Source organism: Schistocerca cancellata, chromosome 12 (genome assembly GCF_023864275.1).
Source record: "Schistocerca cancellata isolate TAMUIC-IGC-003103 chromosome 12, iqSchCanc2.1, whole genome shotgun sequence".
NCBI lineage: Eukaryota > Metazoa > Arthropoda > Insecta > Orthoptera > Acrididae > Schistocerca > Schistocerca cancellata.
In genome coordinates, this window is record NC_064637.1 from 27695956 (window position 1) to 27721743 (window position 25788).

Below are 25788 nucleotides of genomic sequence, written 5' to 3' on the forward strand. Positions count from 1 at the left end.
GAAAGGAAAGATTTACTACACTTTGGAAATAAAATCCTACGTTCTAAGATGAACTTGAAAGAACAATCTTTAAAACACTATAAAGAGACAGTAAATACCATTAGAAAACAACTTGTCGCCTTGTTGTCCCCCCCCCACCCCCCCCAGCCACATTTCCACTCTTGCGGACATCATGCTGCTGGTTGTGTGTCATTTCCACCAAAAGCCCAGTTGATGGGCAAATAAAAATTGCAGCCTTGTAATGTGAACACCCTGCTGTGAGAAAGGAAAGATTTACTACACTTTGGAAATAAAATCCTCCGTTCTAAGATGAACTTGAAAGAACAATCTTTAAAACACTATAAAGAGACAGTACATACCAATAGAATAACAACTTGTCGTCTTCTTGTGCCCCTCAACACCCCCTCGTTTCCACTCTTGAGGACATCATGCTGCTGGTGGCGTGTCATTTCCACCAAAAGCCCAGTTGATGGGCAAATAAAAATTGCAGCCTTGTAATGTGAACACCCTCCTGTGAGAAAGGAAAGATTTACTACACTTTGGAAATAAAATCCTACGTTCTAAGATGAACTTGAAAGAACAATCTTTAAAACACTATAAAGAGACAGTACATACCAATAGAATAACAACTTGTCGTCTTCTTGTGCCCCCCAACACCCCCTCGTTTCCACTCTTGCGGACATCATGCTGCTGGTGGCGTGTCATTTCCACCAAAAGCCCAGTTGATGGGCAAATAAAAATTGCAGCCTTGTAATGTGAACACCCTGCTGTGAGAAAGGAAAGATTTACTACACTTTGGAAATAAAATCCTACGTTCTAAGATGAACTTGAAAGAACAATCTTTAAAACACTATAAAGAGACAGTAAATACCATTAGAAAACAACTTGTCGCCTTGTTCTCCCCCCCCCCTCCCCCCCCCCAGCCTCATTTCCACTCTTGCGGACATCATGCTGCTGGTTGTGTGTCATTTCCACCAAAAGCCCAGTTGATGGGCAAATAAAAATTGCAGCCTTGTAATGTGAACACCCTGCTGTGAGAAAGGAAAGATTTACTACACTTTGGAAATAAAATCCTCCGTTCTAAGATGAACTTGAAAGAACAATCTTTAAAACACTATAAAGAGACAGTACATACCAATAGAATAACAACTTGTCGCCTCCTTGTTCCCCCCCCCCCCCCCCCCCCCCCCCCCCCCCCCAGCCAAGTTTCCACTCTTGCGGAAATCATGCTGCTGGTTGTGTGTCATTTCCACCAAAAGCCCAGTTGATGGGCAAATAAAAATTGCAGCCTCGTAATGTGAACACCCTGCTGTGAGAAAGGAAAGATTTACTACACTTTGGAAATAAAATCCTACGTTCTAAGATGAACTTGAAAGAACAATCTTTAAAACACTATAAAGAGACAGTACATACCAATAGAATAACAACTTGTCGCCTTGTTGTTACCCCCCCCCCCCCCTCCCTCCCAACCAGCCAAGTTTCCACTCTTGCGGACATCATGCTGCTGGTTGTGTGTCATTTCCACCAAAAGCCCAGTTGATGGGCAAATAAAAATTGCAGCCTTGTAATGTGAACACCCTGCTGTGAGAAAGGAAAGATTTACTACACTTTGGAAATAAAATCCTACGTTCTAAGAGGAACTTGAAAGAACAATCTTTAAAACACTATAAAGAGTCAGTACATACCAATAGAGTAACAACTTGTCGTCTTCTTGTGCCCCCCACCCCTCCCTCGTTTCCACTCTTGCGGACATCATGCTGCTGGTGGCGTGTCATTTCCACCAAAAGCCCAGTTGATGGGCAAATAAAAATTGCAGCCTTGTAATGTGAACACCCTGCTGTGAGAAAGGAAAGATTTACTACACTTTGGAAATAAAATCCTACGTTCTAAGATGAACTTGAAAGAACAATCTTTAAAACACTATAAAGAGACAGTACATACCAAAAGAATAACAACTTGTCGTCTTCTTGTGCCTCCCACCCCCCCCCCCTCGTTACCACTCTTGCGGACATCATGCTGCTTGTGGCGTGTCATTTCCACCAAAAGCCCAGTTGATGGGGAAATAAAAATTGCAGACTTGTAATGTGAACACCGTGCTGTGAGAAAGGAAAGATTTACTTCACTTTGGAAATAAAATCCTACGTTCTAAGATGAACTTGAAAGAACAATCTTTAAAACACTATAAAGAGACAGTACATACCAATAGAATAACAACTTGTCGTCTTCTTGTGCCCCTCAACACCCCCTCGTTTCCACTCTTGAGGACATCATGCTGCTGGTGGCGTGTCATTTCCACCAAAAGCCCAGTTGATGGGCAAATAAAAATTGCAGCCTTGTAATGTGAACACCCTCCTGTGAGAAAGGAAAGATTTACTACACTTTGGAAATAAAATCCTACGTTCTAAGATGAACTTGAAAGAACAATCTTTAAAACACTATAAAGAGACAGTACATACCAATAGAATAACAACTTGTCGTCTTCTTGTGCCCCCCAACACCCCCTCGTTTCCACTCTTGCGGACATCATGCTGCTGGTGGCGTGTCATTTCCACCAAAAGCCCAGTTGATGGGCAAATAAATATTGCAGCCTTGTAATGTCAGCACCGTGCTGTGAGAAAGGAAAGATTTACTACACTTTGGAAATAAAATCCTACGTTCTAAGATGAACTTGAAAGAACAATCTTTAAAACACTCTAAAGAGACAGTACATACCAATAGAATAACAACTTGTCGTCTTCTTGTACCCCCAACCACCCCCTCGTTTCCACTCTTGCGGATATCATGCTGCTGGTGGCGTGTCATTTCCACCAAAAGCCCAGTTGATGGGCAAATAAAAATTGCAGCCTTGTAATGTGAACACCCTGCTGTGAGAAAGGAAAGATTTACTACACTTTGGAAATAAAATCCTACGTTCTAAGATGAACTTGAAAGAACAATCTTTAAGACACTGTAAAGAGACAGTACATACCAATAGAATAACAACTTGTCGTCTTCTTGTGCCCCCCACCCCCCCCAGCCACAGTTCCACTCTTGCGGACATCATGCTGCTGGTTGTGTGTCATTTCCACCAAAAGCCCAGTTGATGGGCAAATAAAAATTGCAGCCTTGGAATGTGAACACCGTGCTGTGAGAAAGGAATGATTTACTACACTTTGGAAATAAAATCCTACGTTCTAAGATGAACTTGAAAGAACAATCATTAAAACACTGTAAAGAGACAGTACATACCAATAGAATAACAACTTGTCGTCTTCTTGTGCCCCCCACCCCCCCCCTCGTTTCCACTCTTGCGGACATCATGCTGCTGGTGGCGTGTCATTTCCACCAAAAGCCTAATTGATGGGCAAATAGAAATTGCAGCCTTGTAATGTGAACACCCTGCTGTGAGAAAGGAAAGATTTCCTACACTTTGGAAATAAAATCCTACGTTGTAAGATGAACTTGAAAGAACAATCTTTAAAACACTATAAAGAGCCAGTACATACCAATAGAATAACAACTTGTCGCCTTCTTGTGCCCCCCCCCCCCCCCCCCCAGCCACATATCCACTCTTGCGGACATCATGCTGTTGGATGTGTGTCATTTCCACCAAAAGCCCGGTTGATGGGCAAATAAAAATTGCAGCCTTGGAATGTGAACACCCTGCTGTGAGAAAGGTAAGATTTACTACACTTTGGAAATAAAATCCTACGTTCTAAGATGAACTTGAAAGAACAATCTTTAAAACACTGTAAAGAGACAGTACATACCAATAGAATAACAACTTGTCGTCTTCTTGTGCCCCCCACCCCACCCTCATTTCCACTCTTGCGGACATCATGCTGCTGGCGGCGTGTCATTTCCACCAAAAGCCCAATTGATGGGCAAATAGAAATTGCAGCCTTGTAATGTGAACACCCTGCTGTGAGAAAGGAAAGATTTACTACACTTTGGAAATAAAATCCTACGTTCTAAGATGAACTTGAAAGAACAATCTTTAAAAAACTATAAAGAAACAGTACATACCAATAGAATAACAACTTGTCGTCTTCTTGTGCCCCCCACCGCCCCTCGTTTCCACTCTTGCGGACATCATGCTGCTGGTGGCGTGTCATTTCCACCAAAAGCCCAATTGATGGGCAAATAGAAATTGCAGCCTTGTAATGTGAACACCCTGCTGTGAGAAAGTAAAGATTTACTACACTTTAGAAATAAAATCCTACGTTCTAAGATGAACTTGAAAGAACAATCTTTAAAACACTATAAAAAGACAGTACATACCAATAGAATAACAACTTGTCGTCTTCTCCCCCCCCCCCCCCCCCCTCGTTTCCACTCTTGCGGACATCATGCTGCTGGTGGTGTGTCATTTCCATCAAAAGCCCAGTTGATGGGCAAATAAAAATTGCAGCTTTGTAAAGTGAACACCCTGCTGTGAGAAACGAAAGATTTACTTCACTTTGGTAATAAAATCCTACGTTCTAAGATGAACTTGAAACAACAATCTTTAAAACACTATAAAGAGACAGTACATACCAATAGAATAACAACTTGTCGTCTTCTTGTGCCCCCCACCCCCCCCCTCGTTTCCACTCTTGCGGACATCATGCTGCTGGTGACGTGTCATTTCCACCAAAAGCCCAGTTGATGGGCAAATAAAAATTGCAGCCTTGTAATGTGAACACCCTGCTGTGAGAAAGGAAAGATTTACTAGACTTTGGAAATAAAATCCTACGTTCTAAGATGAACTTGAAACAACAATCTTTAAAACACTATAAAGAGACAGTACATACCAATAGAATAATAACTTGTCGTCTTCTTGTGCCCCCCACCCCCCCCTTGTTTCCATTCTTGCGGACATCATGCTGCTGGTGGCGTGTCATTTCCACCAAAAGCCCAATTGATGGGCAAATAGAAATTGCAGCCTTATATTGTGAACACCCTGCTGTGAGAAAGGAAAGATTTACTACACTTTGGAAATAAAATCCTACGTTCTAAGATGAACTTGAAAGAACAATCTTTAAAACACTATAAAGAGACAGTACATACCACTAGAATAACAACTTGCCGCCTTCTTGTGCCCCCCCTCCCATCCCCCCCCCAGCCATATTTCCACTCTTGCGGACATCATGCTGCTGGTTGTGTGTCATTTCCACCAAAAGCCCAGTTGATGGGCAAATAAAAATTGAAGCCTTGTAATGTGAACACCCTGCTGTGAGAAAGGAAAGATTTACTACACTTTGGAAATAAAATCCTACGTTCTAAGATGAACTTGAAAGAACAATCTTTAAAACACGATAAAGAGACAGTACATACCAATAGAATAACCACTTGTCGTCTTGTTGTCCCCCCCCCCCCCCCCCCTCGTTTCCACTCTTGCGGACATCATGCTGCTGAGGTGTGTCATTTCCACCAAAATCCCAGTTGATGGGCAAATAAAAATTGCAGCCTTGTAATGTGAACACCCTGCTGTGAGAAAGGAAAGATTTACTACACTTTGGAAATAAAATCCTACGTTCTAAGATGAACTTGAAAGAACAATCTTTAAAACACTGTAAAGAGACAGTACATACCAATAGAATAACAACTTGTCGTCTTCTTGTGCCCCCCACCCCCCCCTCGTTTCCACTCTTGCGGACATCATGCTGCTGGTGGCGTGTCATTTCCACCAAAAGCCCAATTGATGGGCAAATAGAAATTGCAGCCTTGTAATGTGAACACCCTGCTGTGAGAAAGGAAAGATTTACTACACTTTGGAAATAAAATCCTACGTTCTAAGATGAACTTGAAAGAACAATCTTTAAAACACTATAAAGAGACAGTACATACCAATGGAATAACAACTTGTCGTCTTCTTGTGCCCCCCACCCCTCCCTCGTTTCCACTCTTGCGGACATCATGCAGCTGGTGGCGTGTCATTTCCACCAAAAGCCCAATTGATGGGCAAATAGAAATTGCAGCCTTGTAATGTGAACACCCTGCTGTGAGAAAGGAAAGATTTACTACACTTTGGAAATAAAATTCTACGTTCTAAGATGAACTTGAAAGAACAATCGTTAAAACACTATAAAGAGACAGTACAAACCAATAGAATAACAACTTGTCGTCTTCTTGTTCCCCCCTCCCCCCCCTCCCTCATTTCCACTCTTGCGGACATCATGCTGCTGGCGGCGTGTCATTTCCACCAAAAGCCCAATTGATGGGCAAATAGAAATTGCAGCCTTGTAATGTGAACACCCTGCTGTGAGAAAGGAAAGATTTACTACACTTTGGAAATAAAATCCTACGTTCTAAGATGAACTTGAAAGAACAATCTTTAAAAAACTATAAAGAAACAGTACATACCAATAGAATAACAACTTGTCGTCTTCTTGTGCCCCCCACCGCCCCTCGTTTCCACTCTTGCGGACATCATGCTGCTGGTGGCGTGTCATTTCCACCAAAAGCCCAATTGATGGGCAAATAGAAATTGCAGCCTTGTAATGTGAACACCCTGCTGTGAGAAAGGAAAGATTTACTACACTTTAGAAATAAAATCCTACGTTCTAAGATGAACTTGAAAGAACAATCTTTAAAACACTATAAAAAGACAGTACATACCAATAGAATAACAACTTGTCGTCTTCTCCCCCCCCCCCCCCCCCCCTCGTTTCCACTCTTGCGGACATCATGCTGCTGGTGGTGTGTCATTTCCATCAAAAGCCCAGTTGATGGGCAAATAAAAATTGCAGCTTTGTAAAGTGAACACCCTGCTGTGAGAAAGGAAAGATTTACTTCACTTTGGTAATAAAATCCTACGTTCTAAGATGAACTTGAAAGAACAATCTTTAAAACACTATAAAGAGACAGTACATACCAATAGAATAACAACTTGTCGTCTTCTTGTGCCCCCCACCCCCCCCCCTCGTTTCCAGCCTTGCGGACATCATGCTGCTGGTGACGTGTCATTTCCACCAAAAGCCCAGTTGATGGGCAAATAAAAATTGCAGCCTTGTAATGTGAACACCCTGCTGTGAGAAAGGAAAGATTTACTACACTTTGGAAATAAAATCCTACGTTCTAAGATGAACTTGAAAGAACAATCTTTAAAACACAATAAAGAGACAGTACATACCAATAGAATAACCACTTGTCGTCTTGTTGTGTCCCCCCCCCCCCCCCCCCCCCCCCCTCGTTTCCACTCTTGCGGACATCATGCTGCTGGTGGTGTGTCATTTCCACCAAAAGCCTAGTTGATGGGCAAATAAAAATTGCAGCCTTGTAATGTGAACACCCTGCTGTGAGATAGGAAAGATTTACTACACTTTGGAAATAAAATCCTACGTTCAAAGATGAACTTGAAAGAACAATCTTTAAAACACTGTAAAGAGACAGTACATACCAATAGAATAACAACTTGTCGTCTTCTTGTGCCCCCCACCCCCCCTCGTTTCCACTCTTGCGGACATCATGCTGCTGGTGGCGTGTCATTTCCACCAAAAGCCCAATTGATGGGCAAATAAAAATTGCAGCCTTGTAATGTGAACACCCTGCTGTGAGAAAGGAAAGATTTACTACACTTTGGAAATAAAATCCTCCGTTCTAAGATGAACTTGAAAGAACAATCTTTAAAACACTATAAAGAGACAGTACATACCAATAGAATAACAACTTGTCGTCTTCTTGTGCCCCTCAACACCCCCTCGTTTCCACTCTTGAGGACATCATGCTGCTGGTGGCGTGTCATTTCCACCAAAAGCCCAGTTGATGGGCAAATAAAAATTGCAGCCTTGTAATGTGAACACCCTCCTGTGAGAAAGGAAAGATTTACTACACTTTGGAAATAAAATCCTACGTTCTAAGATGAACTTGAAAGAACAATCTTTAAAACACTATAAAGAGACAGTACATACCAATAGAATAACAACTTGTCGTCTTCTTGTGCCCCCCAACACCCCCTCGTTTCCACTCTTGCGGACATCATGCTGCTGGTGGCGTGTCATTTCCACCAAAAGCCCAGTTGATGGGCAAATAAATATTGCAGCCTTGTAATGTCAGCACCGTGCTGTGAGAAAGGAAAGATTTACTACACTTTGGAAATAAAATCCTACGTTCTAAGATGAACTTGAAAGAACAATCTTTAAAACACTCTAAAGAGACAGTACATACCAATAGAATAACAACTTGTCGTCTTCTTGTACCCCCAACCACCCCCTCGTTTCCACTCTTGCGGATATCATGCTGCTGGTGGCGTGTCATTTCCACCAAAAGCCCAGTTGATGGGCAAATAAAAATTGCAGCCTTGTAATGTGAACACCCTGCTGTGAGAAAGGAAAGATTTACTACACTTTGGAAATAAAATCCTACGTTCTAAGATGAACTTGAAAGAACAATCTTTAAGACACTGTAAAGAGACAGTACATACCAATAGAATAACAACTTGTCGTCTTCTTGTGCCCCCCACCCCCCCCAGCCACAGTTCCACTCTTGCGGACATCATGCTGCTGGTTGTGTGTCATTTCCACCAAAAGCCCAGTTGATGGGCAAATAAAAATTGCAGCCTTGGAATGTGAACACCGTGCTGTGAGAAAGGAATGATTTACTACACTTTGGAAATAAAATCCTACGTTCTAAGATGAACTTGAAAGAACAATCATTAAAACACTGTAAAGAGACAGTACATACCAATAGAATAACAACTTGTCGTCTTCTTGTGCCCCCCACCCCCCCCCTCGTTTCCACTCTTGCGGACATCATGCTGCTGGTGGCGTGTCATTTCCACCAAAAGCCTAATTGATGGGCAAATAGAAATTGCAGCCTTGTAATGTGAACACCCTGCTGTGAGAAAGGAAAGATTTCCTACACTTTGGAAATAAAATCCTACGTTGTAAGATGAACTTGAAAGAACAATCTTTAAAACACTATAAAGAGCCAGTACATACCAATAGAATAACAACTTGTCGCCTTCTTGTGGCCCCCCCCCCCCCCCCCCCCAGCCACATATCCACTCTTGCGGACATCATGCTGTTGGATGTGTGTCATTTCCACCAAAAGCCCGGTTGATGGGCAAATAAAAATTGCAGCCTTGGAATGTGAACACCCTGCTGTGAGAAAGGTAAGATTTACTACACTTTGGAAATAAAATCCTATGTTCTAAGATGAACTTGAAAGAACAATCTTTAAAACACTGTAAAGAGACAGTACATACCAATAGAATAACAACTTGTCGTCTTCTTGTGCCCCCCACCCCACCCTCATTTCCACTCTTGCGGACATCATGCTGCTGGCGGCGTGTCATTTCCACCAAAAGCCCAATTGATGGGCAAATAGAAATTGCAGCCTTGTAATGTGAACACCCTGCTGTGAGAAAGGAAAGATTTACTACACTTTGGAAATAAAATCCTACGTTCTAAGATGAACTTGAAAGAACAATCTTTAAAAAACTATAAAGAAACATTACATACCAATAGAATAACAACTTGTCGTCTTCTTGTGCCCCCCACCGCCCCTCGTTTCCACAATTGCGGACATCATGCTGCTGGTGGCGTGTCATTTCCACCAAAAGCCCAATTGATGGGCAAATAGAAATTGCAGCCTTGTAATGTGAACACCCTGCTGTGAGAAAGTAAAGATTTACTACACTTTAGAAATAAAATCCTACGTTCTAAGATGAACTTGAAAGAACAATCTTTAAAACACTATAAAAAGACAGTACATACCAATAGAATAACAACTTGTCGTCTTCTCCCCCCCCCCCCCCCTCGTTTCCACTCTTGCGGACATCATGCTGCTGGTGGTGTGTCATTTCCATCAAAAGCCCAGTTGATGGGCAAATAAAAATTGCAGCTTTGTAAAGTGAACACCCTGCTGTGAGAAACGAAAGATTTACTTCACTTTGGTAATAAAATCCTACGTTCTAAGTTGAACTTGAAACAACAATCTTTAAAACACTATAAAGAGACAGTACATACCAATAGAATAACAACTTGTCGTCTTCTTGTGCCCCCCACCCCACCCCCTCGTTTCCACTCTTGCGGACATCATGCTGCTGGTGACGTGTCATTTCCACCAAAAGCCCAGTTGATGGGCAAATAAAAATTGCAGCCTTGTAATGTGAACACACTGCTGTGAGAAAGGAAAGATTTACTACACTTTGGAAATAAAATCCTACGTTCTAAGATGAACTTGAAACAACAATCTTTAAAACACTATAAAGAGACAGTACATACCAATAGAATAATAACTTGTCGTCTTCTTGTGCCCCCCACCCCCCCCTTGTTTCCATTCTTGCGGACATCATGCTGCTGGTGGCGTGTCATTTCCACCAAAAGCCCAATTGATGGGCAAATAGAAATTGCAGCCTTATATTGTGAACACCCTGCTGTGAGAAAGGAAAGATTTACTACACTTTGGAAATAAAATCCTACGTTCTAAGATGAACTTGAAAGAACAATCTTTAAAACACTATAAAGAGACAGTACATACCACTAGAATAACAACTTGCCGCCTTCTTGTGCCCCCCCTCCCATCCCCCCCCCAGCCATATTTCTACTCTTGCGGACATCATGCTGCTGGTTGTGTGTCATTTCCACCAAAAGCCCAGTTGATGGGCAAATAAAAATTGAAGCCTTGTAATGTGAACACCCTGCTGTGAGAAAGGAAAGATTTACTACACTTTGGAAATAAAATCCTACGTTCTAAGATGAACTTGAAAGAACAATCTTTAAAACACTCTAAAGAGACAGTACATACCAATAGAATAACAACTTGTCGTCTTCTTGTACCCCCAACCACCCCCTCGTTTCCACTCTTGCGGATATCATGCTGCTGGTGGCGTGTCATTTCCACCAAAAGCCCAGTTGATGGGCAAATAAAAATTGCAGCCTTGTAATGTGAACACCCTGCTGTGAGAAAGGAAAGATTTACTACACTTTGGAAATAAAATCCTACGTTCTAAGATGAACTTGAAAGAACAATCTTTAAGACACTGTAAAGAGACAGTACATACCAATAGAATAACAACTTGTCGTCTTCTTGTGCCCCCCACCCCCCCCAGCCACAGTTCCACTCTTGCGGACATCATGCTGCTGGTTGTGTGTCATTTCCACCAAAAGCCCAGTTGATGGGCAAATAAAAATTGCAGCCTTGGAATGTGAACACCGTGCTGTGAGAAAGGAATGATTTACTACACTTTGGAAATAAAATCCTACGTTCTAAGATGAACTTGAAAGAACAATCATTAAAACACTGTAAAGAGACAGTACATACCAATAGAATAACAACTTGTCGTCTTCTTGTGCCCCCCACCCCCCCCCCCCTCGTTTCCACTCTTGCGGACATCATGCTGCTGGTGGCGTGTCATTTCCACCAAAAGCCTAATTGATGGGCAAATAGAAATTGCAGCATTGTAATGTGAACACCCTGCTGTGAGAAAGGAAAGATTTCCTACACTTTGGAAATAAAATCCTACGTTGTAAGATGAACTTGAAAGAACAATCTTTAAAACACTATAAAGAGCCAGTACATACCAATAGAATAACAACTTGTCGCCTTCTTGTGGCCCCCCCCCCCCCCCCCCAGCCACATATCCACTCTTGCGGACATCATGCTGTTGGATGTGTGTCATTTCCACCAAAAGCCCGGTTGATGGGCAAATAAAAATTGCAGCCTTGGAATGTGAACACCCTGCTGTGAGAAAGGTAAGATTTACTACACTTTGGAAATAAAATCCTACGTTCTAAGATGAACTTGAAAGAACAATCTTTAAAACACTGTAAAGAGACAGTACATACCAATAGAATAACAACTTGTCGTCTTCTTGTGCCCCTCACCCCCCCCCCCTCATTTCCACTCTTGCGGACATCATGCTGCTGGCGGCGTGTCATTTCCACCAAAAGCCCAATTGATGGGCAAATAGAAATTGCAGCCTTGTAATGTGAACACCCTGCTGTGAGAAAGGAAAGATTTACTACACTTTGGAAATAAAATCCTACGTTCTAAGATGAACTTGAAAGAACAATCTTTAAAAAACTATAAAGAAACATTACATACCAATAGAATAACAACTTGTCGTCTTCTTGTGCCCCCCACCGCCCCTCGTTTCCACACTTGCGGACATCATGCTGCTGGTGGCGTGTCATTTCCACCAAAAGCCCAATTGATGGGCAAATAGAAATTGCAGCCTTGTAATGTGAACACCCTGCTGTGAGAAAGTAAAGATTTACTACACTTTAGAAATAAAATCCTACGTTCTAAGATGAACTTGAAAGAACAATCTTTAAAACACTATAAAAAGACAGTACATACCAATAGAATAACAACTTGTCGTCTTCTCCCCCCCCCCCCCCCCTCGTTTCCACTCTTGCGGACATCATGCTGCTGGTGGTGTGTCATTTCCATCAAAAGCCCAGTTGATGGGCAAATAAAAATTGCAGCTTTGTAAAGTGAACACCCTGCTGTGAGAAACGAAAGATTTACTTCACTTTGGTAATAAAATCCTACGTTCTAAGATGAACTTGAAACAACAATCTTTAAAACACTATAAAGAGACAGTACATACCAATAGAATAACAACTTGTCGTCTTCTTGTGCCCCCCACCCCCCCCCTCGTTTCCACTCTTGCGGACATCATGCTGCTGGTGACGTGTCATTTCCACCAAAAGCCCAGTTGATGGGCAAATAAAAATTGCAGCCTTGTAATGTGAACACACTGCTGTGAGAAAGGAAAGATTTACTACACTTTGGAAATAAAATCCTACGTTCTAAGATGAACTTGAAACAACAATCTTTAAAACACTATAAAGAGACAGTACATACCAATAGAATAATAACTTGTCGTCTTCTTGTGCCCCCCACCCCCCCCTTGTTTCCATTCTTGCGGACATCATGCTGCTGGTGGCGTGTCATTTCCACCAAAAGCCCAATTGATGGGCAAATAGAAATTGCAGCCTTATATTGTGAACACCCTGCTGTGAGAAAGGAAAGATTTACTACACTTTGGAAATAAAATCCTACGTTCTAAGATGAACTTGAAAGAACAATCTTTAAAACACTATAAAGAGACAGTACATACCACTAGAATAACAACTTGCCGCCTTCTTGTGCCCCCCCTCCCATCCCCCCCCCAGCCATATTTCTACTCTTGCGGACATCATGCTGCTGGTTGTGTGTCATTTCCACCAAAAGCCCAGTTGATGGGCAAATAAAAATTGAAGCCTTGTAATGTGAACACCCTGCTGTGAGAAAGGAAAGATTTACTACACTTTGGAAATAAAATCCTACGTTCTAAGATGAACTTGAAAGAACAATCTTTAAAACACGATAAAGAGACAGTACATACCAATAGAATAACCACTTGTCGTCTTGTTGTCCCCCCCCCCCCCCCCCCCCCTCGTTTCCACTCTTGCGGACATCATGCTGCTGAGGTGTGTCATTTCCACCAAAATCCCAGTTGATGGGCAAATAAAAATTGCAGCCTTGTAATGTGAACACCCTGCTGTGAGAAAGGAAAGATTTACTACACTTTGGAAATAAAATCCTACGTTCTAAGATGAACTTGAAAGAACAATCTTTAAAACACTGTAAAGAGACAGTACATACCAATAGAATAACAACTTGTCGTCTTCTTGTGCCCCCCACCCCCCCCTCGTTTCCACTCTTGCGGACATCATGCTGCTGGTGGCGTGTCATTTCCACCAAAAGCCCAATTGATGGGCAAATAGAAATTGCAGCCTTGTAATGTGAACACCCTGCTGTGAGAAAGGAAAGATTTACTACACTTTGGAAATAAAATCCTACGTTCTAAGATGAACTTGAAAGAACAATCTTTAAAACACTATAAAGAGACAGTACATACCAATGGAATAACAACTTGTCGTCTTCTTGTGCCCCCCACCCCTCCCTCGTTTCCACTCTTGCGGACATCATGCAGCTGGTGGCGTGTCATTTCCACCAAAAGCCCAATTGATGGGCAAATAGAAATTGCAGCCTTGTAATGTGAACACCCTGCTGTGAGAAAGGAAAGATTTACTACACTTTGGAAATAAAATTCTACGTTCTAAGATGAACTTGAAAGAACAATCGTTAAAACACTATAAAGAGACAGTACAAACCAATAGAATAACAACTTGTCGTCTTCTTGTTCCCCCCTCCCCCCCCTCCCTCATTTCCACTCTTGCGGACATCATGCTGCTGGCGGCGTGTCATTTCCACCAAAAGCCCAATTGATGGGCAAATAGAAATTGCAGCCTTGTAATGTGAACACCCTGCTGTGAGAAAGGAAAGATTTACTACACTTTGGAAATAAAATCCTACGTTCTAAGATGAACTTGAAAGAACAATCTTTAAAAAACTATAAAGAAACAGTACATACCAATAGAATAACAACTTGTCGTCTTCTTGTGCCCCCCACCGCCCCTCGTTTCCACTCTTGCGGACATCATGCTGCTGGTGGCGTGTCATTTCCACCAAAAGCCCAATTGATGGGCAAATAGAAATTGCAGCCTTGTAATGTGAACACCCTGCTGTGAGAAAGGAAAGATTTACTACACTTTAGAAATAAAATCCTACGTTCTAAGATGAACTTGAAAGAACAATCTTTAAAACACTATAAAAAGACAGTACATACCAATAGAATAACAACTTGTCGTCTTCTCCCCCCCCCCCCCCCCCCCCCCCTCGTTTCCACTCTTGCGGACATCATGCTGCTGGTGGTGTGTCATTTCCATCAAAAGCCCAGTTGATGGGCAAATAAAAATTGCAGCTTTGTAAAGAGAACACCCTGCTGTGAGAAAGGAAAGATTTACTTCACTTTGGTAATAAAATCCTACGTTCTAAGATGAACTTGAAAGAACAATCTTTAAAACACTATAAGGAGACAGTACATACCAATAGAATAACAACTTGTCGTCTTCTTGTGCCCCCCACCCCCCCCCCTCGTTTCCAGCCTTGCGGACATCATGCTGCTGGTGACGTGTCATTTCCACCAAAAGCCCAGTTGATGGGCAAATAAAAATTGCAGCCTTGTAATGTGAACACCCTGCTGTGAGAAAGGAAAGATTTACTACACTTTGGAATTAAAATCCTACGTTCTAAGATGAACTTGAAAGAACAATCTTTAAAACACAATAAAGAGACAGTACATACCAATAGAATAACCACTTGTCGTCTTGTTGTGTCCCCCCCCCCCCCCCCCCCCCTCGTTTCCACTCTTGCGGACATCATGCTGCTGGTGGTGTGTCATTTCCACCAAAAGCCTAGTTGATGGGCAAATAAAAATTGCAGCCTTGTAATGTGAACACCCTGCTGTGAGAAAGGAAAGATTTACTACACTTTGGAAATAAAATCCTACGTTCAAAGATGAACTTGAAAGAACAATCTTTAAAACACTGTAAAGAGACAGTACATACCAATAGAATAACAACTTGTCGTCTTCTTGTGCCCCCCACCCCCCCCTCGTTACCACTCTTGCGGACATCATGCTGCTGGTGGCGTGTCATTTCCACCAAAAGCCCAATTGATGGGCAAATAAAAATTGCAGCCTTGTAATGTGAACACCCTGCTGTGAGAAAGGAAAGATTTACTACACTTTGGAAATAAAATCCTCCGTTCTAAGATGAACTTGAAAGAACAATCTTTAAAACACTATAAAGAGACAGTACATACCAATAGAATAACAACTTGTCGTCTTCTTGTGCCCCTCAACACCCCCTCGTTTCCACTCTTGAGGACATCATGCTGCTGGTGGCGTGTCATTTCCACCAAAAGCCCAGTTGATGGGCAAATAAAAATTGCAGCCTTGTAATGTGAACACCCTCCTGTGAGAAAGGAAAGATTTACTACACTTTGGAAATAAAATCCTACGTTCTAAGATGAACTTGAAAGAACAATCTTTAAAACACTATAAAGAGACAGTACATACCAATAGAATAACAACTTGTCGTCTTCTTGTGCCCCCCAACACCCCCTCGTTTCCACTCTTGCGGACATCATGCTGCTGGTGGCGTGTCATTTCCACCAAAAGCCCAGTTGATGGGCAAATAAAAATTGCAGCCTTGTAATGTGAACACCCTGCTGTGAGAAAGGAAAGATTTACTACACTTTGGAAATAAAATCCTACGTTCTAAGATGAACTTGAAAGAACAATCTTTAAAACACTATAAAGAGACAGTACATACCAATAGAATAAAAACTTGTCGCCTTCTTGTTCCCCCCCCCCCCCCAAGCCACGTTTCCACTCTTTCGGACATCATGCTGCTGGTTGTGTGTCGTTTCCACCAAAAGTCGAGTTGATGGGCAAATAAAAATTGCAGCCTTGTAATGTGAACACCCTGCTGTGAGAAAGGAAAGATTTACTACACTTTGGAAATAAAATCCTACGTTCTAAGATGAACTTGAAAGAACAATCTTTAAAACACTATAAAGAGACAGTAAATACCATTAGAAAACAACTTGTCGCCTTGTTGTCCCCCCCCCCCCCCCCCCCCCCCCCAGCCTCATTTCCACTCTTGCGGACATCATGCTGCTGGTTGTGTGTCATTTCCACCAAAAGCCCAGTTGATGGGCAAATAAAAATTGCAGCCTTGTAATGTGAACACCCTGCTGTGAGAAAGGAAAGATTTACTACACTTTGGAAATAAAATCCTCCGTTCTAAGATGAACTTGAAAGAACAATCTTTAAAACACTATAAAGAGACAGTACATACCAATAGAATAACAACTTGTCGCCTTCTTGTTCACCCCCCCCCCCCCCCCCCCCCCCCCCAGCCAAGTTTCCACTCTTGCGGACATCATGCTGCTGGTTGTGTGTCATTTCCACCAAAAGCCCAGTTGATGGGCAAATAAAAATTGCAGCCTCGTAATGTGAACACCCTGCTGTGAGAAAGGAAAGATTTACTACACTTTGGAAATAAAATCCTACGTTCTAAGATGAACTTGAAAGAACAATCTTTAAAACACTATAAAGAGACAGTACATACCAATAGAATAACAACTTGTCGCCTTGTTGTTACCCCCCCCCCCCTCCCTCCAACCAGCCAAGTTTCCACTCTTGCGGACATCATGCTGCTGGTTGTGTGTCATTTCCACCAAAAGCCCAGTTGATGGGCAAATAAAAATTGCAGCCTTGTAATGTGAACACCCTGCTGTGAGAAAGGAAAGATTTACTACACTTTGGAAATAAAATCCTACGTTCTAAGAGGAACTTGAAAGAACAATCTTTAAAACACTATAAAGAGTCAGTACATACCAATAGAGTAACAACTTGTCGTCTTCTTGTGCCCCCCACCCCTCCCTCGTTTCCACTCTTGCGGACATCATGCTGCTGGTGGCGTGTCATTTCCACCAAAAGCCCAGTTGATGGGCAAATAAAAATTGCAGCCTTGTAATGTGAACACCCTGCTGTGAGAAAGGAAAGATTTACTACACTTTGGAAATAAAATCCTACGTTCTAAGATGAACTTGAAAGAACAATCTTTAAAACACTCTAAAGAGACAGTACATACCAATAGAATAACAACTTGTCGTCTTCTTGTGCCCCCCAACACCCCCTCGTTTCCACTCTTGCGGACATCATGCTGCTGGTGGCGTGTCATTTTCACCAAAAGCCCAGTTGATGGGCAAATAAAAATTGCAGCCTTGTAATGTGAACAACCTGCTGTGAGAAAGGAAAGATTTACTACACTTTGGAAATAATATCCTACGTTCTAAGATTGAACTTCTTGAAAGATCAATCTTTAAAACACTATAAAGAGACAGTACATACCAATAGAATAACAACTTGTCGTCTTCTTGTGCCGCCCCCCCCCCCCCCCCCTCGTTTCCACTCTTGCGGACATCATGCTGCTGGTGGCGTGTCATTTCCACAAAAAGCCCAGTTGATGGGCAAATAGAAATTGCAGCCTTGTAATGTGAACACCCTGCTGTGAGAAAGGAAAGATTTACTACACTTTGGAAATAAAATCCTACGTTCTAAGATGAACTTGAAAGAACAATCTTTAAAACACTATAAAGAGACAGTACATACCAAAAGAATAACAACTGTCGTCTTCTTGTGCCTCCCACCCCCTTCCTCGTTACCACTCTTGCGGACATCATGCTGCTTGTGGCGTGTCATTTCCACCAAAAGCCCAGTTGATGGGGAAATAAAAATTGCAGACTTGTAATGTGAACACCGTGCTGTGAGAAAGGAAAAGATTTACTACACTTTGGAAATAAAATCCTACGTTCTAAGATGAACTTGAAAGAACAATCTTTAAAACACTATAAAGAGACAGTACATACCAATAGAATAACAACTTGTCGTCTTCTTGTGCCCCTCAACACCCCCTCGTTTCCACTCTTGAGGACATCATGCTGCTGGTGGCGTGTCATTTCCACCAAAAGCCCAGTTGATGGGCAAATAAAAATTGCAGCCTTGTAATGTGAACACCCTCCTGTGAGAAAGGAAAGATTTACTACACTTTGGAAATAAAATCCTACGTTCTAAGATGAACTTGAAAGAACAATCTTTAAAACACTATAAAGAGACAGTACATACCAATAGAATAACAACTTGTCGTCTTCTTGTGCCCCCCAACACCCCCTCGTTTCCACTCTTGCGGACATCATGCTGCTGGTGGCGTGTCATTTCCACCAAAAGCCCAGTTGATGGGCAAATAAATATTGCAGCCTTGTAATGTCAGCACCGTGCTGTGAGAAAGGAAAGATTTACTACACTTTGGAAATAAAATCCTACGTTCTAAGATGAACTTGAAAGAACAATCTTTAAAACACTCTAAAGAGACAGTACATACCAATAGAATAACAACTTGTCGTCTTCTTGTACCCCCAACCACGCCCTCGTTTCCACTCTTGCGGATATCATGCTGCTGGTGGCGTGTCATTTCCACCAAAAGCCCAGTTGATGGGCAAATAAAAATTGCAGCCTTGTAATGTGAACACCCTGCTGTGAGAAAGGAAAGATTTACTACACTTTGGAAATAAAATCCTACGTTCTAAGATGAACTTGAAAGAACAATCTTTAAGACACTGTAAAGAGACAGTACATACCAATAGAATAACAACTTGTCGTCTTCTTGTGCCCCCCACCCCCCCCAGCCACAGTTCCACTCTTGCGGACATCATGCTGCTGGTTGTGTGCCATTTCCACCAAAAGCCCAGTTGATGGGCAAATAAAAATTGCAGCCTTGGAATGTGAACACCGTGCTGTGAGAAAGGAATGATTTACTACACTTTGGAAATAAAATCCTACGTTCTAAGATGAACTTGAAAGAACAATCATTAAAACACTGTAAAGAGACAGTACATACCAATAGAATAACAACTTGTCGTCTTCTTGTGCCCCCCACCCCCCCCCTCGTTTCCACTCTTGCGGACATCATGCTGCTGGTGGCGTGTCATTTCCACCAAAAGCCTAATTGATGGGCAAATAGAAATTGCAGCCTTGTAATGTGAACACCCTGCTGTGAGAAAGGAAGATTCCTACACTTTGGAAATAAAATCCTACGTTGTAAGATGAACTTGAAAGAACAATCTTTAAAACACTATAAAGAGCCAGTACATACCAATAGAATAACAACTTGTCGCCTTCTTGTGGCCCCCCCCCCCCCCCCCCCCCAGCCACATATCCACTCTTGCGGACATCATGCTGTTGGATGTGTGTCATTTCCACCAAAATCCCGGTTGATGGGCAAATAAAAATTGCAGCCTTGGAATGTGAACACCCTGCTGTGAGAAAGGTAAGATTTACTACACTTTGGAAATAAAATCCTACGTTCTAAGATGAACTTGAAAGAACAATCTTTAAAACACTGTAAAGAGACAGTACATACCAATAGAATAACAACTTGTCGTCTTCTTGTGCCCCCCACCCCACCCTCATTTCCTCTCTTGCGGACATCATGCTGCTGGCGGCGTGTCATTTCCACCAAAAGCCCAATTGATGGCCAAATAGAAATTGCAGCCTTGTAATGTGAACACCCTGCTGTGAGAAAGGAAAGATTTACTACACTTTGGAAATAAAATCCTACGTTCTAAGATGAACTTGAAAGAACAATCTTTAAAAAACTATAAAGAAACAGTACATACCATAGAATAACAACTTGTCGTCTTCTTGTGCCCCCCACCGCCCCTCGTTTCCACTCTTGCGGACATCATGCTGCTGGGTGGCGTGTCATTTCCACCAAAGCCCAATTGATGGGCAAATAGAAATTGCAGCCTTGTAATGTGAACACCCTGCTGTGAGAAAGTAAAGATTTACTACACTTTAGAAATAAAATCCTACGTTCTAAGATGAACTTGAAAGAACAATCTTTAAAACACTATAAAAAGACAGTACATACCAATAGAATAACAACTTGTCGTCTTCTCCCCCCCCCCCCCCCCCCCCTCGTTTCCACTCTTGCGGACATCATGCTGCTGGTGGTGTGTCATTTCCATCAAAAGCCCAGTTGATGGGCAAATAAAAATTGCAGCTTTGTAAAGTGAACACCCTGCTGTGAGAAACGAAAGATTTACTTCACTTTGGTAATAAAATCCTACGTTCTAAGATGAACTTGAAACAACAATCTTTAAAACACTATAAAGAGACAGTACATACCAATAGAATAACAACTTGTCGTCTTCTTGTGCCCCCCACCCCCCCCCTCGTTTCCACTCTTGCGGACATCATGCTGCTGGTGACGTGTCATTTCCACCAAAGGCCCAGTTGATGGGCAAATAAAAATTGCAGCCTTGTAATGTGAACACACTGCTGTGAGAAAGGAAAGATTTACTAGACTTTGGAAATAAAATCCTACGTTCTAAGATGAACTTGAAACAACAATCTTTAAAACACTATAAAGAGACAGTACATACCAATAGAATAATAACTTGTCGTCTTCTTGTGCCCCCCACCCCCCCCCTTGTTTCCATTCTTGCGGACATCATGCTGCTGGTGGCGTGTCATTTCCACCAAAAGCCCAATTGATGGGCAAATAGAAATTGCAGCCTTATATTGTGAACACCCTGCTGTGAGAAAGGAAAGATTTACTACACTTTGGAAATAAAATCCTACGTTCTAAGATGAACTTGAAAGAACAATCTTTAAAACACTATAAAGAGACAGTACATACCACTAGAATAACAACTTGCCGCCTTCTTGTGCCCCCCCTCCCATCCCCCCCCCCAGCCATATTTCCACTCTTGCGGACATCATGCTGCTGGTTGTGTGTCATTTCCACCAAAAGCCCAGTTGATGGGCAAATAAAAATTGAAGCCTTGTAATGTGAACACCCTGCTGTGAGAAAGGAAAGATTTACTACACTTTGGAAATAAAATCCTACGTTCTAAGATGAACTTGAAAGAACAATCTTTAAAACACAATAAAGAGACAGTACATACCAATAGAATAACCACTTGTCGTCTTGTTGTCCCCCCCCCCCCCCCCCTCGTTTCCACTCTTGCGGACATCATGCTGCTGAGGTGTGTCATTTCCACCAAAATCCCAGTTGATGGGCAAATAAAAATTGCAGCCTTGTAATGTGAACACCCTGCTGTGAGAAAGGAAAGATTTACTACACTTTGGAAATAAAATCCTACGTTCTAAGATGAACTTGAAAGAACAATCTTTAAAACACTGTAAAGAGACAGTACATACCAATAGAATAACAACTTGTCGTCTTCTTGTGCCCCCCACCCCCCCCTCGTTTCCACTCTTGCGGACATCATGCTGCTGGTGGCGTGTCATTTCCACCAAAAGCCCAATTGATGGGCAAATAGAAATTGCAGCCTTGTAATGTGAACACCCTGCTGTGAGAAAGGAAAGATTTACTACACTTTGGAAATAAAATCCTACGTTCTAAGATGAACTTGAAAGAACAATCTTTAAAACACTATAAAGAGACAGTACATACCAATGGAATAACAACTTGTCGTCTTCTTGTGCCCCCCACCCCCCCCTCGTTTCCACTCTTGCGGACATCATGCAGCTGGTGGCGTGTCATTTCCACCAAAAGCCCAATTGATGGGCAAATAGAAATTGCAGCCTTGTAATGTGAACACCCTGCTGTGAGAAAGGAAAGATTTACTACACTTTGGAAATAAAATTCTACGTTCTAAGATGAACTTGAAAGAACAATCGTTAAAACACTATAAAGAGACAGTACAAACCAATAGAATAACAACTTGTCGTCTTCTTGTTCCCCCCTCCACCCCCTCCCTCATTTCCACTCTTGCGGACATCATGCTGCTGGCGACGTGTCATTTCCACCAAAAGCCCAATTGATGGGCAAATAGAAATTGCAGCCTTGTAATGTGAACACCCTGCTGTGAGAAAGGAAAGATTTACTACACTTTGGAAATAAAATCCTACGTTCTAAGATGAACTTGAAAGAACAATCTTTAAAAAACTATAAAGAAACAGTACATACCAATAGAATAACAACTTGTCGTCTTCTTGTGCCCCCCACCACCCCTCGTTTCCACTCTTGCGGACATCATGCTGCTGGTGGCGTGTCATTTCCACCAAAAGCCCAATTGATGGGCAAATAGAAATTGCAGCCTTGTAATGTGAACACCCTGCTGTGAGAAAGGAAAGATTTACTACACTTTAGAAATAAAATCCTACGTTCTAAGATGAACTTGAAAGAACAATCTTTAAAACACTATAAAAAGACAGTACATACCAATAGAATAACAACTTGTCGTCTTCTCCCCCCCCCCCCCCCCTCGTTTCCACTCTTGCGGACATCATGCTGCTGGTGGTGTGTCATTTCCATCAAAAGCCCAGTTGATGGGCAAATAAAAATTGCAGCTTTGTAAAGTGAACACCCTGCTGTGAGAAAGGAAAGATTTACTTCACTTTGGTAATAAAATCCTACGTTCTAAGATGAACTTGAAAGAACAATCTTTAAAACACTATAAAGAGACAGTACATACCAATAGAATAACAACTTGTCGTCTTCTTGTGCCCCCCACCCCCCCCCTCGTTTCCACTCTTGCGGACATCATGCTGCTGGTGACGTGTCATTTCCACCAAAAGCCCAGTTGATGGGCAAATAAAAATTGCAGCCTTGTAATGTGAACACCCTGCTGTGAGAAAGGAAAGATTTACTACACTTTGGAAATAAAATCCTACGTTCTAAGATGAACTTGAAAGAACAATCTTTAAAACACAATAAAGAGACAGTACATACCAATAGAATAACCACTTGTCGTCTCTTTGTGTCCCTCCCCCCCCCCCCCCCCTCGTTACCACTCTTGCGGACATCATGCTGCTGGTGGTGTGTCATTTCCACCAAAAGCCTAGTTGATGGGCAAATAAAAATTGCAGCCTTGTAATGTGAACACCCTGCTGTGAGAAAGGAAAGATTTACTACACTTTGGAAATAAAATCCTACGTTCAAAGATGAACTTGAAAGAACAATCTTTAAAACACTGTAAAGAGACAGTACATACCAATAGAATAACAACTTGTCGTCTTCTTGTGCCCCCCACCCCCCCTCGTTTCCACTCTTGCGGACATCATGCTGCTGGTGGCGTGTCATTTCCACCAAAAGCCCAATTGATGGGCAAATAGAAATTGCAGCCTTGTAATGTGAACACCCTGCTGTGAGAAAGGAAAGATTTACTACACTTTGGAAATAAAATTCTACGTTCTAAGATGAACTTGAAAGAACAATCGTTAAAAACACTATAAAGAGACAGTACAAACCAATAGAATAACAACTTGTCGTCTTCTTGTTCCCCCCTCCCCCCCCATCCTCATTTCCACTCTTGCGGACATCATGCTGCTGGCGGCGTGTCATTTCCACCAAAAGCCCAATTGATGGGCAAATAGAAATTGCAGCCTTGTAATGTGAACACCCTGCTGTGAGAAAGGAAAGATTTACTACACTTTGGAAATAAAATCCTACGTTCTAAGATGAACTTGAAAGAACAATCTTTAAAAAACTATAAAGAAACAGTACATACCAATAGAATAACACTTGTCGTCTTCTTGTGCCCCCCACCGCCCCTCGTTTCCACTCTTGCGGACATCATGCTGCTGGTGGCGTGTCATTTCCACCAAAAGCCCAATTGATGGGCAAATAGAAATTGCAGCCTTGTAATGTGAACACCCTGCTGTGAGAAGGAAAGATTTACTACACTTTAGAAATAAAATCCTACGTTCTAAGATGAATTTGAAAGAACAATCTTTAAAACACTATAAAAAGACAGTACATACCAATAGAATAACAACTTGTCGTCTTCTCCCCCCCCCCCCCCCCCCCCCCCCCTCGTTTCCACTCTTGCGGACATCATGCTGCTGGTGGTGTGTCATTTCCATCAAAAGCCCAGTTGATGGGCAAATAAAATTGCAGCCTTGTAATGTGAACACCCTGCTGTGAGAAAGGAAATATTTACTACACTTTGGAAATAAAATCCTACGTTCTAAGATGAACTTGAAAGAACAATCTTTAAAACACTATAAAGAGACAGTACATACCAATAGAATAAAAACTTGTCGCCTTCTTGTTCCCCCCCCCCCCCCCCCCTCGTTTCCACTCTTGCGGACATCATGCTGCTGGTGGTGTGTCATTTCCATCAAAAGCCCAGTTGATGGGCAAATAAAAATTGCAGCCTTGTAATGTGAACACCCTGCTGTGAGAAAGGAAAGATTTACTAGACTTTGGAAATAAAATCCTACGTTCTAAGATGAACTTGAAACAACAATCTTTAAACACTATAAAGAGACAGTACATACCAATAGAATAATAACTTGTCGTCTTCTTGTGCCCCCCACCCCCCCCTTGTTTCATTCTTGCGGACATCATGCTGCTGGTGACGTGTCATTTCACCAAAAGTCCAGTTGATGGGCAAATAAAAAATTGCAGCCTTGTAATGTGATCACACTGCCTAGAGAAAGGAAAGATTTACTACACTTTGGAAATAAAATCCTACGTTCTAAGATAAACTTGAAAGAACAATCTTTAAAACACTATAAAGAGACAGTACATACCTATGGAATAACAACTTGTCGTCTCTTGTTCCCCCTACCCCCCCCCCCCACCCCCCCCCCAGCCGTGTTTCCACCCTTGCGGACATCATGCTGCTGGTTGTGTGTCATTTCCACCAAAAGCCCAGTTGATGGGCAAATAAAAATTGCAGCCTTGTAATGTGAACACCCTGCTGTGAGAAAGGAAAGAGTTACTTCACATTCGAAATAAAATCCTTCATTCTAAGATGAACTTGAAAGAACAATCTTTAAAACACTATAAAGAGACAGTACATACCAATAGAATAACAAATTGTCGTCTTCTTCCCCCCCCCCCCCCCTCGTTGCCACTCTTGCGGACATCATGCTGGTGGTGGTGTGTCATTTCAGCCAAAAGACCACTTGATGGGCAAATAAAAATTGCAGCCTTGTAATGTGAACACCCTGCTGTGAGAAAGGAAATATTTACTACACTTTGGAAATAAAATCCTACGTTCTAAGATGAACTTGAAAGAACAATCTTTAAAACACTATAAAGAGACAGTACATACCAATAGAATAAAAACTTGTCGCCTTCTTGTTCCCCCCCCCCCCCCCCACCCCCCCCCAGCCGGGTTTCCACTCTTGCGGACATCATGCAGCTGGTTGTGTGTCATTTCCACAAAAGCCCAGTTGATGGGCAAATTAAAATTGCAGCCTTGGAATGTGAAAACCCCTGCTGTGAGAAAGGAAAGATTTACTTCACTTTCGAAATAAAATCCTACGTTCTAAGATGAACTTGAAAGAACAATCTTTAAAAGGCTATAAAGAGACACTACATACCAATAGAATAACAACTTGTCGTCTTCTTGTCCCCCCCCCCTAGTTACCACTCTTGC